Source organism: Ornithodoros turicata, chromosome 5 (genome assembly GCF_037126465.1).
Source record: "Ornithodoros turicata isolate Travis chromosome 5, ASM3712646v1, whole genome shotgun sequence".
In the NCBI taxonomy this organism is placed as follows: domain Eukaryota; kingdom Metazoa; phylum Arthropoda; class Arachnida; order Ixodida; family Argasidae; genus Ornithodoros; species Ornithodoros turicata.
Window position 1 is genome coordinate 33,471,231 of NC_088205.1, and position 19,824 is coordinate 33,491,054.

At 42.6% G+C, this 19,824-nt stretch overlaps 1 long non-coding RNA gene across 1 annotated transcript; it reads left to right on the forward strand.

Moving 5' to 3' along the window:
• Positions 1 to 3,187: 3,187 nt before the first annotated feature.
• Positions 3,188 to 6,371, forward strand: LOC135395490 (uncharacterized). Its single transcript, XR_010423120.1, has 3 exons — positions 3,188 to 3,330; positions 3,433 to 3,585; positions 6,168 to 6,371. It is a non-coding gene; the product is annotated as an uncharacterized LOC135395490 (long non-coding RNA).
• Positions 6,372 to 19,824: the final 13,453 nt, after the last annotated feature.

The window sequence follows — 19,824 nt, forward strand, 5'->3', positions numbered from 1 at the left end:
TCACAAAAAGTCAGTTTATGGCTGTAAACGTGAAAATAGTGAAAACAGGTCACAAACCATGCAGGCAGTGGTATGCCTTCCTATACTAGTGCATACAGTAGGCATAGTCATAAAAAAGTCAATTTATAGCCATAAACAACGAAATAGTCAAAACAGGTGACATATTATGCAGGCAGTCCCATACCATCCCATAGTAGTGCATAGAGTAGGCATAGCCATAAAAAGCCCATTTATAGGTGTAAACAAGGAAACAGTCAAAACAGGTGACATATTATGCAGGCGGTCCCATACCATCCCAGAGTAGTACATGTATAGTAATCATAGTCATAAAAAGTCCATTTATAGGTGTAAACAAGGAAATAGTCAAAACTGGTAACAGAACCATGCAGGTAGTCCTATACCATCCCATTGTAGTGCGTAGAGCAGTAATTGTCACAAAAAGTCAATTTATAGTTATAAACAAGGAAATAGTCATAACACGTCATATATCATGCAGGTAGTCCCATACCATCCCATGGTAGTGCATAGAGTAGGCATAGTCACAAAAAAGTCAATTTATGGCTGTAAACGAGGAAGTAGACAAAGCAGGTCATAAATCGTGCAGGTAGTCCCATACCATCCAATAGTAGTGCATGAGTAGGCATAGTCATAAAAAGTCAATTTAAGGCTCTAAACAGGTCATAAATCATGCCGTTAATCCCATACCATCCCCTAGTAGTGCATAGAGTAGGCATAGTCATAAAAAGTCAATTTATAGCCATAAACAAGGAAATAGTCATAATAGGTCATAAATTATGCAGGTAGTCCCATAGCATCCCATAGAACTGCATAGAGTAGGCGTGGTCATAAAAGTCAATTTACAGCCGTAAACAAGGAAATGCTCATAACAAGCCACCAATTATGCAGGAAAATTCCCATACTATTACATAGTAGTGCATTGAGCAGTGATAGTCACAAAAAGTCTGTGTATGGCTGTAAAGTCAATTTAAGGCTGTAAACGAGGAAATAGTCAAAACATGTCATAAAGCATACAGGTAGTCCACACTATTGCATTGTAGTGAAAAGAGTAATGAAAAGATAACCCGACAATTTAGGATTGGATTCCACGGCATAAGGATTAAAATTCGTAGCATGAGGATTAAATTTAACAGAAGAAGGATTGAATCCCACGGTATAAGGATTAAAAGTGGCGGCGTAAGGATTAAATCCAGCGAAACAAGGATTAAAAGTGGCGGCATGAGGATTAAATTCCGCGGTATAAGGATTAAATACGACGGGAAAACCTGTAGCTCTCTTGTTCTCTTATTCTTGAACAACGACAAATGTATAATTGAAAGAACGTCTAACATCTTTTGACAATATATGTTGAAAGGAATCTGTTATCAAATGGTGCGATGCAAATGGGGGTTTTACATTGCTTGATTAGAATTGTAGACTCCGCCTGCATGTCATATGCAGGCGGAGTCTACAATTCTAATCAAGCAATCCTCATAATACACAGCACACAACCGAATATGAGATAAATTCTAACTGGCAATCAGATTTTAAGAAGTCTTTCGCGATGACAGAGAATTTAATCAATGAGTTTGATATTTTCTATATACACTACAATGCAATATGGATTCTCCATGCTGTGGAGATTGACAATTACGAATATTTTTCGAATGACATTTACTTAAAGGGAGACTCCGGGAGAAATCGAAACTATCGTAGTAACTCTGCATATGAGTCCCAAATATGGTTTAGAAATTAGAAGCAAAGTTGGTTTGGCGGTCGGAGACGTATTAGTTGCAATAAAAGCCGAAAATTGTATACCGAAACCGAAACTCCAGACGGCTTCCTCTCCGGCCTCCCGTACCCTGTGTGACGTCACCGGTAGTCTCCCGCGGGCCGCAGGCTGCCGTCTGCATCAGTTTCGGGTACGCGCGCGTTATAGCTTCTCGGTGGAACATGGATAACGAATCATCTGCTTCCTCCATTTCTTCATCTGAGTGTGACTACAGTTCAGACGAAGAAATTCATTTCAACGAACAAAACGTATGCATAGACGATGAGGAATCGCCGTTCATGACTGATCCCATGCCAACCCAACGAGGCCGCAGCGAGGAAAGCGAAAGCAATTGTGATCGTGTGGATGCTAGTCTATGGTGAGTAACAGCGTATATGTTTCTGCCATATCAGTACGGTTTGACATTTCTTTTGTTGCGGGCGACGTTAATAAAACTGAAACTATAGTGTATAGTGTGAGGGTTCGTGAATTCGTACGAACGATGCACGATACTTGGTACGACTGCACGCTGCGATCCTAGCCCATCCACCAGTGCAGTCTTTCAGCCGAGACACACACACACATTAACAAGCGCACAGTGGCATGCTGACTGCACGTGGGGCGTGCTTCCGCCAAGATTTTGAATTCGGTGTATTGTGGAAACATATTGAAAGTCCATTGCATAACCAGCGAGCGGCACCGTTCGGGTGATTGTGTGAGTTGATGCTCTGCAGCATACATGCTTGCTTAGCAAGTAATGCTTAGCAGTATGATGTGCGTTTTTACTGTTATTATTTATGATATGCATTTTGCAAAAGTTTACTTCAAGAATATTTTGCAAGCTACAAGGACATATATGTGACGAAGGAGACAACAGACGAGAGAGTCATGCGAAGAATACGGGTTTATTCTGTTGCACTCAGCAAACAACTACACTTCCCATATCCGTTCTTGGGGTCCCCAAGCAGTTTGTGACCCTGTCCCCCTTTGGGGTTAGATGGGGTGCAGGAGGGGCCACCCAGTCCAGCACAACTGGAAGAGAGCCTCGGGCGTTACACATGTAATTAACATCTATTTGGCAGTGCTCACAAACTTGCTTGCAGAAATGGGACACACGGTAACAGACTATAAATTCGGTGGGCAAAACTTTTATAAAATATTCACACAAACAATTGTACATATGTTACACATGTTATTGCCTAGGATTATATTGCCTAGGATCATTGCATAGATATTATATTTTGTAGAAAGTTTTACAACACAACCAATAAGTCACTCAGTAAGCATATGCACTGTTTTTGCATGCACTGCATTTTTAGGTGCTCATGTGGCCGCTGCCGTCCAATGGAAGACGATGAGAACCTGTGCTGCCAAGAAATAGATGAGGTTTCAGCCGTGTGTGATGAAGAAGTGATTGAATGCATCACAGAACATAAGTTGTTCTCCATGCTTTGTCTGCATAGAAAGCAGCTCGAAATGCGCTCACGAGTGCTGAGGGCAGACAGCCCTATCTATATGGAGAGATGTGGAGACGACGATAGCAGCATTGACTACATGCATCGGTATGTAAGGTTTGCAGTTATTTAGCATGATGCATGGGAACTATGAGAGAGTAATGTAGTGAAGTACCAATATGTATAGGTATTTTATTTTTGTCCATGCAGTGTCCTCCGGTTTACAGCGTACAGGGAATTTGTGTACTGCATTTGGGGTGGCCTCGGTAAGGGCAACAGACGCCGAATTCCAGGCTGTGCCCTAAGGCGGATACGAGAAGCCTTCCCCTCAACTGCATACACCCACTTTGCTTGGGTATAGAGGTATGCATCACATCAGTGTATCACATTGAGGTTTAGGCTGTGCATCTGCATTTGTCTATCCAAATGTCGTCCCACGTGGAGCAAAGTTTTGCAACATTTGTTAACATTGTTATAATATTGCCAAAAGTGGGTCAATGTTACTATCCATTTCACGATATTCTCGCAATGTGACAGCTTAATATTTCTCTAGTGTTGCTAGGGAACAGTGTTTCAATGTTCCTCAGTCACCTTCGAGCAACATTACTCATGCGTACCCTATCGTAGCACAATATTTTGCAAGACCGTTGTGGAACCGTTAGCGCAAATATTGTGCGAACCCGGATAACGTCCCATTGAAAATTTTTTCCAGTAACGATGCTGGATAAGATTTCCGTAGCATTGAGACAGCGTCACAACCATATTCCGTCAATGCAAATAAAATATGGAAGCAACGCTTGCGTTATGCCTCTCCAATATAGAGACGGTGTTAAAGCCATATTTCTCCAACACAGATAGAATGTGCACGCAACATGTGTGTTGTATTTCTGCAACATTGAGACTGTATTACAGCCGCATAAGTTCAGTGCAAATGCAATATGAAGGCAATATTTGTCTTCTGTTTCTGCAACACAGAGACAGCGTTACACCAAATATGATGTGGAGGCAACATCTGCGTTGTATTTCTGCAACATTTAGACAGTGTTACAGCAATGTCTCTTGGAACAAAAATACAACATTTCGGGAAACAAATTCATACTGTCTTTTGAGAGGGGTTCTTGTGCACTCCTCTCAGTTAATATATCCTATGTAGCACAAGCCTGACTTCAAAACATGGTACCTGACAGGAAGGGATGTTAGGAATGTTGGTTGGTATGCTTGACTCATTGTAGATACATGGGTTAATTGCAAGGATGCATCATTGTCACTGTTACAAATATTTTACACCTCGCTATACTTAAAATTATCCAAACAGTGTGTGTTTAAGTATATGCTTGATCTGGTGGTATGCTCAAGCGGTCCCCCCCAATGGAGTCTACCCCCATAGGTCGCTCTCCTGCTCGATGACAGTACAGATCTCCAAAGTCTGGCTTCACACGCATTGAAAAATGAAAATGTGTACACATGGTGCATGAATGTTGTTGCAGTGGAGTTCAAACATTAGCACCACATCTTGCTACAATCGAACACAACATAACACAATAAACAAACACTCTTGACCTTCGCACACCAGAGTCTGATCATAATATAGCCAACCCAGAAACTCTAGTACAAACAATTAAATATCCCTAGTAGCACACATCGTTTCCGTGACATTGAAGTAATATTGCACTAGAGAGGAAAGTTTTGCAACACTCGTTAACATTATTGTAATATTACCAAAACATTTGGTACCAAAATATTGGCCCACAAAAGTGGGCCAATGTTACTATCCACTTTACGATGCTCCTGCAACGTGGCAACGCAATGTTTCTCCACTATTGCTAAGGAACAGTGTCTGAACATAGTACCTCCGAGCAACATCACTCATCCAAGCTCCTGACTGTACCCTATAGTCGCGCAGTATTTTGCAATACAGTTCTGAAAATATTACCTCAAACATTGCGCAAACGTGGGTAATGTCACCTTGAAATTTTTTTAGCCAGCAGCGACGCTGGAGAACATTTTCGCAACATTTAGACAGCCTCCAAGCCACATTCCTGCAGCACAAATGAAACACGGTGGGAACGTTTGTGTTATGCTGCTGAAACATTGAGACAGCGTTAGTCACATTTTTCCAACAAATACAATATTGAGACAACATTTGTCTTGAGTTTCTGCAACGTAGAGAAAGTGGAGACAGTGTTATGCCCATATTTCTCCAACACAAATACAATGTGGAAGCAACATTTGCGTTCTATTTTTTTAGCATTTAGATAGCGTTACAGCAATGCTCCTTGGAAAAGAAATAGTACAACAAACCGAGAACAGGGGCCTGGTCTGATTGTCCGTCCCATTGACATACATGCATTTCCCGTTTTTCACCATGCTGTAGCAGGCCAGCAAATCACAATACGGTCCTAAATTTTCATTCATAGGTGCATACTGGAATATAGATGTGAACGCAGCAAAAATAGTAAAAAGGAGATAAGTCAACTTATCCCCTTATTGCATACAGAGGTTCAATTGACGAAGTACACCTACACGAACTCTACACTACAGATGTACTGCTCCCTTGGAAGGCAATCACTACCCAGACAAACAAGCAGGCCAGCAGGTGAATGTGACCATACCAGCATGCCATGCAATGTAATAGCAGTTTTCCCACAGGGGCCTTTGCACATGAAGCACCATGAACGATGTGCCTTGGCAGCACCTTCTAGACTTGGTTTTTCACCATATGAGCTGCAGAGTGTTGGCATAGAAACTCGAGGGTTGGACCTTCCAGCAGCGTCATAGGATGGCCACTTTTCCAGGCACCTCACGACATGGTCAAACAGGTTATCAACATAACCTAGGGAGATATATTAAAATGATGATTACTTTGAATTAGAAAGTCCAATAAATTATGTGGATACGTTTGCATCTCACAAATTGACTAACCATATGATGTTGCTTCTTTCAAGGGAACAACGACCCACTGCTTCCTTGGCTTACATGGCTTGAGACGGCACTTGTTGCTCCCAGCATCATTCTGCAGCACTACCCGGTCGGAGTTGTAGTTGTACTGCAAGGCAGTGATTTGTGTCCTTTGAAGATTATGTGGTATAAGAGACTGTTGTATTACTCATAATGTATTATAAGAAATAAACAATAACACTTTGAATTATTACCTTGCTTTCATGCCTTCAAATGAGTAACTCCGTGATTTTGGCGCAAAATTGATCAGCAGTCCGTGGAATGCTTCCAAGCCGAACGTTTGCTCTCGTGGTGAAAGCCTAGGGATGTCAGCGAGAAGGCTCTTCGCCATAATGATGTCGTGGAGTTTCCTGAATGTGTCTGAACCTGAAAGAAAAAGTTAACACACACAAAGTTCTACACAACGCACATGATGAATGGCTGACGAGAACACATATGCTTGCAAAACACACTTCATTGGTTATAAAACAAATAGTATGAAGAATTTCGGCGTGGCAATGTACCAGACAGCCCATACCACAAAAATTTTATGATTGTGCGTACCACAAAATGTACACTGATTGCGGTATATATTATGTTTATGAAAAGACTATTGGAGAGCCTTCGCAAGAATGGCTCATCTCAAGTGCAAGAGGAAAGCATATATACGAAGCATATCAAGTAGATAGTATAACAGTGAACCAGGGAGTTACCTTCACGCAGCCACAGTCTGTCCCCGATATCACCGTGGTAGCACACCGGATGAAGAGGATTAGGATGGGTGTAAACATTCACAACATGACGGATGACGGACACCCATTTTGCGAGCAGCTCTTCTCCACTGTCCCCACTTGTTCGTGCACACCAGTACAGGTGTCTAGCAATGCTCTCACACCAGAGGGCCACATCTCGATGGTGCCTTGATTTTGCTACTGCCAGCATTTTCTTCTTTATACCTAAAATTTTCGAATTATGTTGTACTGTACCAAACTATATCTGTCAAGAAACACTAATGTAGAGATAAATCCCTACCCTTTGCCACGTGCCAGACGTCGAAACGATGACGAATATTGGTGTGCTTTGATTTCAAGAAAGCCTTGACACCAGTGTGTCTGTCAGTGACAAGCAGGTCCGTGGACAGTTCATGTTCATCAAGAAATGCCAAGGCCTGCTCAAGTCCTTTCTTTTCCATGTTGTTGCTGTAGACAACCTGTGGAGACTGGAACGTATGTTTTTATATTAGTAGAGTTTCTCTCCCTCTAGTGATTACACAAGAGACCAAAACACGTTTTTGTCAGTTATGTGGTTATTTCCACATACCATGATCAATTCAAAGTGTAATATCTTGTTGACGGATGTCTCCAGTAGAGTGTATGTCCCCATGAGCGCGTTGTGGCCTGGAGAGACACACCTAGCATCTCCAGCTAACATTAGTTTTCTGCCCCTCACCCTCTGGATGAGTGCCTGTTGCTCAGAGAGCCACGCCTAAAAGAAATGTATTTTCATTAGCATGCAGAAATAACGCAAATACGCTGAAAAGGAAGTATATTTACTTATTTTGGATGATACGTTTAGGGCGCTGCAAGGGCATTACCTATCGCAATGGGACACAAGTATACATCAATAAGTACTTAGACAGGAAATGTCATACAGGACGAGCAGATAATAAATTTCACAATGTTACGAAGGATACCACAATGGACAAAATATACTGCAAGTGTTATCCGAAATAACGAGATCTGGACACACCGGAAATATAAATGGCACTCAATGACTATCTGCTTTAGAGTGATTATGAGCTAACAGAAATTATAGTGTAGATATCCGAGGCTGCAGTTGGCACTCAGTAAGATATGGGAGATTTGGAGAGAACAAGACATATTGGAAGTAATGCATAGACCAAGATATTTATGGGAGCCAACATGTTGGAGAGCATGGGGACCCATGTGATAAGAGTGTAAGCGGATTTGGGATCGTGTAAAGGATATTCTGCTACATTTGTCAGTATTTACTGCTAACCATTTGTCTCACCATGGGTTGATTTTCTTGAAGCCAGATTGGAGAGTTGTAAGGACCAGTTTATGGATAATACATTCATCAGCAGAAACTCTAATGTCACCTCATTATTCACCTCATTAATTGCAGGGAAAAGGTAGCAGTGCTGCATTCTGTAGTACTGTGTCTTCTTGATGCTCGCCAGGTGTAGGAAGTCAAACATGCGGAGCACTTTTGTTGGACAGCACCCGGCAAATAAAATGGCAGCACACATTAGGACATTCCCTACTGGCTTTGCACCCAAAAGCGGCTGGCTATGCCACACTCTTGTGTGTTCCTTTTTGCATGTGACACTTGCACGCAGCAAGGATCCCTTGCAGCTCAGGCTGACTTTTGTTTGGTCTGTCAGGCACGTTGGGCAGATGCGGAGCAAGTCAAGGAGGTTAGATTCTGCAACCATGTAAAAGTTCTCCCTCAGGCCTTTGGAGTCAGGTACGCTTTCAAACCTGAAATTAGGACATCATAAGTATAAGGCTTCAATATAGCTGGCATGATTTTCACTGTCACCAGTACATTACAATAATGTCTCTATTATAATGTGAATGGGATCATTCTCGTAATTAGTAATGTAACTCGCTCGATGCAAAAATGTTTATCGAACAACACTCAATGGCCAAAGCACATCTACCTCAAGCTTAGATCAACATCCGACTTTTTTTTTTCCTTTTTTTAACTGGTCACCTCACTAGAAGTTGCTCCCTTATCTCCACTACAAAGGTGTTTGTGTTTGAGGATATGTTCTGCACTGGGAACATATCCTTCTCAGCTTATTTCCAGCTTATGTTAACATGCAAGATTTCATTTGAATCAAGCAACAAATGCTCTCACTCCCTAGTACAGACAAGTCAGTGTACCTGTTCTCATCATCCTCATCTTCTGCACTGCAGCTTGGCTGCTCATCAGTGTCGGCATTGGGAGGCCTGGAGAAATATGCATTACAAGGGTTACAAGGAAATTCTTAATAAGCAGCTTGTATATGGGCTGATGGATCTCCATATCACAAATATGTGAAGCAAAGAGAGTAAACACAAACACATGGGTACACAATGCATAGTGTTGCAACACCTAAACTGTATTCAAATGATAAGAATAACAGAAGATACACTTTATTGTTTGAACCATTTGTCAATGAATCTTGCAAATGAAATATGTTATTATCTACAATGCTTAAATTCCTGAACTGTACTCTAACTACTCTACTTTGAAGTGCTCTGTTTTGACCACAATGTTCCCTTTTCATTATATAGACTGGGTGAGGCATTGACTCTATTGCGGCTAGTGAACTTGTTGTGAAGTGTGGAAATGAGGTTAAACTTGAAAGGGTTCAGCAACATAAATTTAGTTGACTTAGCATGCTAATTCTGAATAGCTTTTTAGAAATGATGCAGAAGTGGGTGGGAAGGCTAACGGAATTGAAACACTGGAACCATGTCACATGTGTCTGTTCCTTCGTGTGTACTTCAGCATATAAATGACTACTTCCTTGTACCCAACCTGAATGACATGTGCATCTGTGTAACTGCAGTGCACAAAGCAAACGAGTAGTGCACTTACAGGTCCAGCAGATCAGGTTCCTCAAGTGGGGCCTCAAGCGGGGCTTCAAAATATGACGACTCCAATGTCCTATGAAAATTCCATAATGAGGAAATACCATTAGTGCCATACCTACCCATGTACAAATGTGACATTGAAAAGTACCATACCCATCTGTCTGGTTTGGAACGTAGCTAGCATCATTAGGATCCAATATCCTGCACAAAATCAGTATACAGTCAATATACGTACACTTATGCATTCAGAAATGGGCTGCATGAACACAGAAAATACAATCCGGTATAAGTGTACATAGACCTACTCTGCCATGCTGTCTTCATCATCAGAATGGGGACCATCATCCATGGGGACATCATTCATGGGGACACCATCATGGATGACGGGACCATCAGGAGGGAGGATGGGACCATCAAAAACTGGAGTTGAAGTGCGTCGCACGTCGTCATAGAATACAACTGGCTCTGTCTGACAAGATGCGTCACTGAGCTGAGGAGGCGGTCGTGTTTGCACGATGACTTGTGGAACTAATCAAGAAAAGTAAATTTGCAGATAGTATCCCTATCCATATTCCTATGAAAAGCAAAGAAATCTTACCACTGTTCTCCAAATTTTGTGTTCCATGCTCCGTGTATGTTGGCCTGACTGGGCTGGGTAACACAGGTGACACTACCTGAGTAGCAGGTGGGGACAACGGTGCTGTCTCGACATCGCCACCAGTGTCACAAATGACTCCACCGATATCTGCGAAATACGTTCAGTGTATTTCGTGATAGCGAAGCCAATAGCGAATACAATGCAATTAAGTGAACACGAAACGTAACAGCATCAAGAACACTCATTCACAGTGTTCTTCCAACTGCAAACTTATGCTGCACTCACCACATTCGGCACTGAAGTGATCTTCCGCATCCGTGTTTGCAGGCATTGTGGGTGTGCTCAGCTCGTACGCACTGAGTGCTTCGTCGACAAGCTGCACACAAAATTAGCAAATTTTATTTTGTGAACACACATTACAAATTAACCTCACCTCTTTCCGCCTTTGCTCGTCGTACGATGCACGCGCAGGTAGTTCCATATGCCTTCCGAAAATCGTGGGCCGGCGCCGGGCACGAGAGATCGCCGTTTGTTGCTGCAGCCCATATTGAACATGAGTTCGGTCGAGGGATCGAACATATCGGGACTGAAGTGTTTGGAGCAAAGTCTGCTGTGAGTTGTCGGATGCCAACTCCTCGTTTTCGGCGGAATAGCGGCTACCCACTGACGAAAACAATCACTGTCTTTCGGAAAGTGAAAGAACGAAACATCGGGCGTCGTCGGGTGCTTGCTTTTGCAGCTTTTGCAGCTTTTGCGCAACACATTGTCCCAACCATTCCGCTCGGTGAACGTCTTTCCTCTGCCACTGACGGCACAGGAATTTATAATGAAAAATATCACGCAAAGTACTCGCCAACGATAGAACAGAACGAAGCAGAAGAAACAGAAAAGCGCGCGCTTGAGAAGACTACCGGTGACGTGAAGCACAGTGTTGCTAGACTGCCGTTCCATGGAAAAATCGCCGAATCACTGGATGGAAAAAAATCGTTTTCTAATTATCTATGTCACCTGGAGATGAGATATTCCGACCACTGAAACATTATACGATATAGATTGACGTAGCATTGTTAGTTCATAACGCTTTTGGTGCGGAGTCTCCCTTTAAAACTCGAAGAAAAGGTCATCCGTGTGACGACGACGACGTTTCGGCAACACGCTGGGCGATGTTTCCCCGGCGCTAAGGACGTTCGCGAAACCGAACGTGATTCTGCGTCCGACACCTTAACGCGCTACCGCACACGAGCGTGTTGCTTTTTTCCGGAAACGAGTTCGTTGTCCTGCGGATGGCCCTTTCTTTGAGTGTAAGTAAATTTTATTCGAAAAATATTCGTAATTATCAATCTCCACAGCATGGAGAACCCATATTGCGTTGTAGTGCATATAGAAAATATCAAACTCATTGACTAAATTCTCTGTCATCGCGAAAGACTTCGTGTGTCAAGTCAGCGAGCTAAAGCTTACGTATTGTGAAAATTACACTTTCTACAACTAAGTTCATAAGTTGCAACACCCGTTCAAATTTTAATTAAACACTTACTGATGTGTTGTAGTCTCCACTTTACAAGACTTCTCCTGGAAGTGTTTCGACAAATTTTAGCATTTAATGCACAATCAAATATGTTGTATAGGATGTCTGACTATGTACAACTTTTTAATCTGTATCTTTAAAAAATCTCAAACTTGTAAGAAATTGTGTACAGTTTTGACTTTGAAAATTTAAACAAGAAAATGATCTTTTGTGTAGAGTTTGCGTTTTAGCTCATTACGAGCTAAAATTAAAGTATGCCCTTTCCATTTGTAGTGTCCGTAAGCTATGACCAGACTTGTACGTATTTGGAGTATTGTATTTTAAATACAGTTTGCGGTATTTTGGTTCTCTACTCAATACTTTTTGTTTTGTGTATTTGTACTCTATTTAAAATACATTTTATGGTATTTTCTACTCAATACTTTAATTACATATTTTGGATCTCCCTCTCAGACTTTCTGTGTGTCGTCTTTCCATTATCGTGCTTGTTCAGTGGAAATTTCCTGAGTCCCTTGGACTTGACCCGGACATTGGCCCTTCTTGGAAGTCCCCATTGAGAGACCTTGCCCCGTGTGTACTATTCCTTGGCCAGTCAGGGTTCTATTATGTGTGCCCTGACATGGTGATGCCGAATTCTGACCTCGCCGAGCAGGGACATGCTAGAAGTTTGCTTTGTTCTGGGTCACATATACTTAGTGGAGTTATGTGGTATCTCTTTGTCATCTTTTTGGGAGTTGTGTTTAGATGACTCCTATCACACAGCGGCGGTTAGCGTAGTGCGCGGGGTTTAGGTGATTCATGTCACGTAGCGGCGACTTGCCGCATTGACCAGTGACTGGTGACTTTTTGCTCTCAAGGATAAATAGTATCTTAATTGTATTTCAAATGCTTTTTGAAGTATGTTGTACTCAACCTTAATACCATTAATTTTTATGTATTTATACTCTATCTTAAAGGGACCGAAAAGTGAATATAAACCTATCGAAACTTTATGTTCAGCGAAAAGCTTGAACCTTCAAAAGTTCGAATATCAAAGAACTCCGCTGAAGTCGCTGTAGTTTTTCTGTAATCGAATTTTCCATAACTGCATGTCCAGGGACCTAGTAGGAAACCGTGCAGTCTGTCAACAATTGCATGACCCCGCGCCATCTGTCGATGACGCATGTAATACGCGCACTTCCGGGCGCTATTCTGGCGAAAACGAAAATGGCAGTGGGCATTTGTGACCACTTCCTACGTCGAGAACGTCGAACCTCTTGAACATGAGTGCGCATGAATTTCGCATTCGAGAACTGTCGCTCACACAGAACTGTTGTTCGTGCGTTAGCGTGCTGGAAAGTGTGTTCTTCGCAGCAGAAGATTCCTCGTCCAGAGATCAATCGGAGTCACATTCGTCCTCAGCAGTAGCTCACCGTGCCGTGAACATGGACTGCTTTGTGAAATTTCCATGTATCAGGGAGAAGCACTTGTATAAGCCGAAACAAGCGCTGTTTTTTCGTCGTGCAGGTGTTTATGTGTGAAATGCAAACCGACGGATACTACGGATGGATACTACGGTTTTTGCTGCCGAGAGGTAGAGAATGTGTGTGGAAAACAGACAGACGATTGCATCAGAAGTAACGAATATTTCGAAATACTGTGCCTTGACACCGAAGTACTGCAAGTGTCTTTTACATGCATCCGAGAAACCGAAGAGCATGGCAACATACACGGCTGCGCCGTGTGGTCTTTACGCGCTACTTGAACGGCAAACTGGACGGAAAACCCTTATTTCTGCAGGAAATTCAGTTATACCACCTGTCGGCCATTCACAAGAAGGATATGGGGTGCTCCGAGAAAATACAATAGAAAGTACTCCACTGGATCTCGGTCTGCGTCATGCATGCTATTAGGGATGCTTTCCCATCAGTGCGGTGACCTGTAGAAATGTTGTCAGCATATTTTCATTTCTTGTTTGGTGCAAGTTTTTCTCATTGCTTTTTCTTTGCTGTCACAGCATATTAGGAGGGTTAAATAACCTGTGGGCATAGACGTATTTGTAGGTTATACTCATGTCTCAATTGTATATGTGAGGAGTAAGTAAGATAATTTTCATCAGTGTCATTCAGCTGAACTGTGTTCACAACCTTTTAGTATACTTCTTAGTGACCATGCATGTTTCCAAATGTCAACTAATAATTGAACCAAGATTGGGATTTAACACTTAATTAACTCTGTTTTGCTAAACGGAGTACTTGTAACTGATTCATTATCACGTCACCAACTAACATTTGTAAAGGAGGACTTGAGGGCTGACTTCAAGTATTATTAACCCTTGATCTGGGTTCAAAGTTAACCATGCACCATTGGTGTGCATAGTACTCCAAAATGGCTAAATAATTTATTGCATAAGTTCTCTGTTACTGTAATTGAGATGTACTTTTGTAAGGGGGGGAATATATATTTATTTATATATTTATATATATATATATATATATATATTGTAAGGTACTTTTGACAGCCCTGCAAATTGAAACTGGCTTCAGTGTACACTACAAATGCGTCGTAACATTTAATTGAAATATAATATAAGAGCAGAAGCAACATTTTGTCACAACTCAAACTATATCTTTCTTTTTTATTGTCTAGGGATTTAGGAAACAGAGTAGGACTTCCTGCCCTCTGATGTTTTGACGTACTTTATAGAGTTGTAAAACCTGTAACAAAATAAACAAGAGAAGTATAAACAGTTTTGTCTTTCCTTTTTGAATTTAACAAGCTAGTTATATTTTACCATTTGTTCACTTGTATTCTCTGTTGGTGAAAAGATTACAGGAACAATAATGCTGCAGATCGAACAATGACCTGTCATCTTGATGAATATCAGAACATTTCTTTAGGCATGCTAAGTGAGACAAAAGGAATGTACAATGAAGGTTGTACAAAAACAGCAAATCTCCGTCGACTAAAACTTTCTATATGTGGATGGTACCACATCGTGTAGTTTCCATCCAAAAGTAGGTCTAGGCAAGGTTGTTTGGTAGGTTGTTGGCATGTTGACGTGCTATACCGTTACAGCACATCAATATTGATGAGGGGCAAACATAGTAGCCAGCGTGATGGCTGCAAACTCAAGTGAAGATTTATTCAACAGAACAAGGAACCGAAAGCATGAGTATAGCGAAAGGCAGTGCCATGCAGTGTATGGTGAACCACATTAATCTCTGAGAAGGTAGGATCGGAAAAGCAATAAAGAGAAATGACAGTTGCGTCCTAGGTAGGGGAACTCTGTAAATTTACGACCAATATGATGTGGTAACCTTGCATGGCTCACTGCAGCTCTGACACACATTGAACAATTCCAGTAGTGGGGCTTCAAAGACAACGAACGTTTGCTGTTTCACTGGGCATTCAAGTGTAGAGGATGCATCTCTAGAAAATTAATTAGCGTTCCTTAGTCATAAAGTCATAACTACATCTCAACAGGAAGTATTCTTGTACCCTTAAACAAGCTAGTTCTGATCGGTTTCTTCTCCCCTTGTTGACGTCATACTAATGTTCTGCACCTCGGTCCAAAGACTAAAAAAATGTCACAAAGTCTGCAACACATAACAAATCTAGTGCGTCCATCTGTGGACTTTGCATACCTGCTTTCAGCTATTTCTGTCATATCAACTTGAGTGCCTGGATCACACACACACGAAGCAGTCTTGCGCCACTTCAACACTGGAAGGCCCCTAAAATTAAATTTGTTGATGTTGACAATGTTGAGTACGGGACAAGTAGGATAACATAAGTGAAATGGAATACGTTGTCGCTATATTATAATTTATACATGTGTGACGCCTGTACATACCTAAGACGTTATGTTGAACTCGTCACCTCGGTGAAGCAAAATCACTGGGTACTGAGTATCAGTGTGCTTCGGACGTCTTCGCAATTTGCCTTCTACGGCATCTTCGTAGTCATCGGCAGCAAAATGAGGACAGCACACACGACACGACTGCTACATCTAATAACCGAGTGTTTCGAACCACATTCGCTTTCGCGCACTCTCCTGTTGAATCTTGTGGTAGAAAACGCCCGCCGCTGATGGTGAACGAACATGATTTTTGCATCCCCGAACACCAAAACTACACCAGGCATATGTAGGTCTCTCGAACAATTGACACAACAACCACGAAAATGCATTCACTTCTCTTCGCGCGACCAACACGACCACCCACGACGTAAACAATAAACGCGATAACACAGACGGCCTTGCAGATGGCGCGGCGGATCGTAGCTCGTAGCAGCGAAGTAGCTGAATGCTTTATTAACGTAAAAGTTTGGAAGTGAGCGTCATTTTTAAAATGGCGTTTAGCTGTAAGATAATGTGCGTCAGTTTTGTTCTCTACAAAATTAACTCTCACGTGATAAGGGTTGACCAATCCCTGGGAGCCCTGGACCTGAAACCCAAGTTGCTCTTTTTCGCCGTTCGCTGGCAGCACCGTCCATGTTCCGGCAATCTTCAAAATATTTATACGTAAAAAATTTGCCGAATTGAGCAGTAATGCTTTCTGTATCTCATCAAACAACGATGTTGTGCACGAGAGTGGGCAAAAATATAGGGGTTATTTTTCACTTTTCGGTCCCTTTAATTACATTCTAACGTTAGTATTTATTATCTTCTCTAAATACATTTTTGAGTATCTTGTACATGTCTTGCTATGACACTATGAATAGGATGATAGTTTTTCAATATGTCTTTGGGAAGCCTCAGGTACATTTTGTGAATTAGATAAATGATCTACGTTGATGTGTGACCTGTGCTGCTTATAATGATTAAGTTTGCAAAAGGAATATTTTCTTAGAAAATATTATAATGAAGTTGACATATCTTCCATTGTGCTTATACATGATGCTCATCCTCATTCTATGTTGGTTAAACATTTCTGATGATAATTGCGTGGTTCGCTTCTCCCAAAATCTGATTGACAGTTAGAATTTATCTCATATTGGTTTGTGTGCTGTGTGTTACGAGGATTGCGTGATTAGAATTGTCGACTCCGCCTGCATGTCATGCTTGTAAAATCCCCCATTTGCATCGCAGCATTTGATAATAGATTCCTTTCAACATATATTGTCAAAAGATGTTAATTATACATTTGTCATTGCTCAAGAATAAGAGACCAAGAGAGCTAGTTCAGCTGGTTGAGAAATATACACACTGCGCAATTTATTTCACAAAATATGATACGTTTTTGCAAAAGATTAGTGATCCTCTTTTGTAAACAAAGATTGATGTATCATGCCTCTGAATTTCAATGACATCATTGTACCGATTCTTCTCCGTCAGTTCTATCCTTCGGATGTTGAAGTTGTAAAGATCATGCTTCTCTGCATTCTATCGTTGACAGGACAGAGAGAAATAATTTATTGGTAGTCGGGTAAAGCCTATTTGATGGTCAGCTCTCATTCCATATGAGAATTCTTGCAGATAGTGTGGAATATTCATTTCCTTAGCAATCATTGTTCTCAAGCTAACATGGTAAATACAATCGCAATCAATCTGGTTTCGTCGCGGTGCATAGAATTCATTATAGTGATGACAAAGAAATTACTTAGATCAATTATACACTTGTTTATTTTGATAAAGTACTACAATTGTCCTATTCCATGTAGTGCCCTATATGGAGGAGAACGACGGAGAGGCGCGTGAGAATAAATCGTTCTCCAGTTTTGGGGATGCTCTCGGACCGACTGGTTTGATCTATTACATTGGCGCAGCCGACATTGATGACGATGTGGATCGAATTGCACATAGAAGGTGCATCTGCAAGCCCCATGGTCAGCAGCTGTTCCGTTGGAGGTGAGCACGTCGACTTACGGAGCTCACAACAACAAACGGAGCTGATCGAGTATCTGTTGCTGAAGACACAAGCAGGCAGCGCGGAAGCCCTTCTACAGAGAAAGGTTGTGAAAATCAACATGAAGAGCGAGGACATTCAACGTCTCATTCCTGAGGCAACAGAAAAATACCAGGAATCCTTTGCGGCTAACGCACCTGAAGACTCGGACATACAAGCTCCAGAGAGGACGGACATACAAGCCCCAGCTCCGGACGTACAAGCACTGCTATCTCTTCTCAAGGAGCAGCAGAGCCACATGGTGAAACACCATGACGTCCTCGTCCGCCTGTTGAATTCTACGCTGAGCGCTGTGCCTTCCCGCCGCGATGCCTGTATGCCCGACCCCTTTGATGGCCATACCCAAAGTGCCGATACTTGGTTGCTCCACTATGAACGCTCTTGTGATCGGAATGGCTGGCTCACGGATGACGCGAAGATAGACAATCTTCACAACGTTCTCACGGGTTCCGCTAAGAAGTGGTACGACTCCCGGATCGTTGCGAAGAAGGATCCGAAGTGGGCGTCTTGGCGGGAAAGTCTTCTCCTCGCGTTTGGAGAAAACTTGACGCAGAAATGGAGCGAAGCTATAGAGTACACCTTCCGCACTGGATCGCTTCCAGAATATTTCTTTGAGAAGGTTAGGCTTCCGCGCTGTGCTGAACCGACCTTACCGGACGAGTCCGTCGTGGCCTTAATTCTACACGGCCTCCCGAACGACCTACGACGTCTGGCCCAGATTCGTGGACCTCTCAACACTGAAGAGCTGCTTTCGTGCTTCCGAGACATGGGACCCGAGAACAGTTTTCCGCAGATGCACTGGATGGCCGCTCCTCTGACACAAGAGCGTTCCACTCCAAACGCTAGGCAGTTCCGGGGTGGACCTCCCCCACGTCAACGAACGACCGCACATGCGGAGGACTATTCCCTTGCCCCATCCGTCGAGACTGACCAAAAAAAACTAATAAACGAGGGTCACAGTTTCCTCCCTCTGACACAAAGTGAAACTGTCTGCCGTAATGGAAGCAAACTCCTCTATGTTGACATTTTCCTCAATAACGTCCCTGTCCAGGCTCTTATAGACAGTGGCTCCTCTGTGACCATTGTTAACCGCCGCTTGCTCCAACCTCACGAGCTGTCACCAGGCAAAATTGTGCAAATCAAAGCGTTTGATGGGACCACAAAACGTTTCAGGCATTGGGCTCAGGTCACCCTGAGACTCTGTGAGCAAGAGATCAAAACTGATGCACTCGTCATAGAAGGTGTAGACTACGACCTCCTGCTATCACGTCCCGATATGCGAAAAATAAGCCTGAACATCTACTGGGATGATACCGTTGGCGTTGACAACGCCCAGTCCCAGTGTTCAGTCACCACCTCTGTACCAGAGATCCACGACAAAGAAGACGTCGCAAAGCACTTTCCTGAACTCCTTTCTGTCACGGGGTATCCTGGAACCACGTCAGCTCTAAGCGTACCTTTTGAGCTGGCGAATACGTCGCCTGTGTGGCGAAGACCGTATCGTATGACCCGCGAAAAGAAAGAGTGGCTGAAGTCTGAAATACAGCAGATGCTAAACGCTGGCATCATACGCCCGTCAACTTCGACTTTCGCGTCGCCGATCACCATAGCGCCGAAATCCGACGGGTCTTTCCGGCTCTCCACCGATTACAGAGCAGTGAATAAGCAGACTGACATCTTTCCCTTTCCAATGCCTCACGTGGACGACATAATCAATGACAGTGGCGGCTGCACGGTCTTCTCCTCCCTTGATCTCTGTAACGGCTTTTGGCAAATTCCACTGACAGAAGAAACCAAGCAGTACACCGCTTTTGTAATACCGTTTGATCTATACGAATACAATAGACTGCCTTTCGGCTGGAAGAACTCTTCAGCTTGGTTCCAGAAGCTGATTACGTCCGTTTTGGAACCGTACATCGAGAAATTCGTCCACGTATACATCGACGATATACTCATCTACTCCCGCTCCTCTGCTGAACACGGCAGCCACGTCCAACAGGTCCTTCAGTCGCTGAAAGATGCAAAGCTTTATGTAAATCTTAAGAA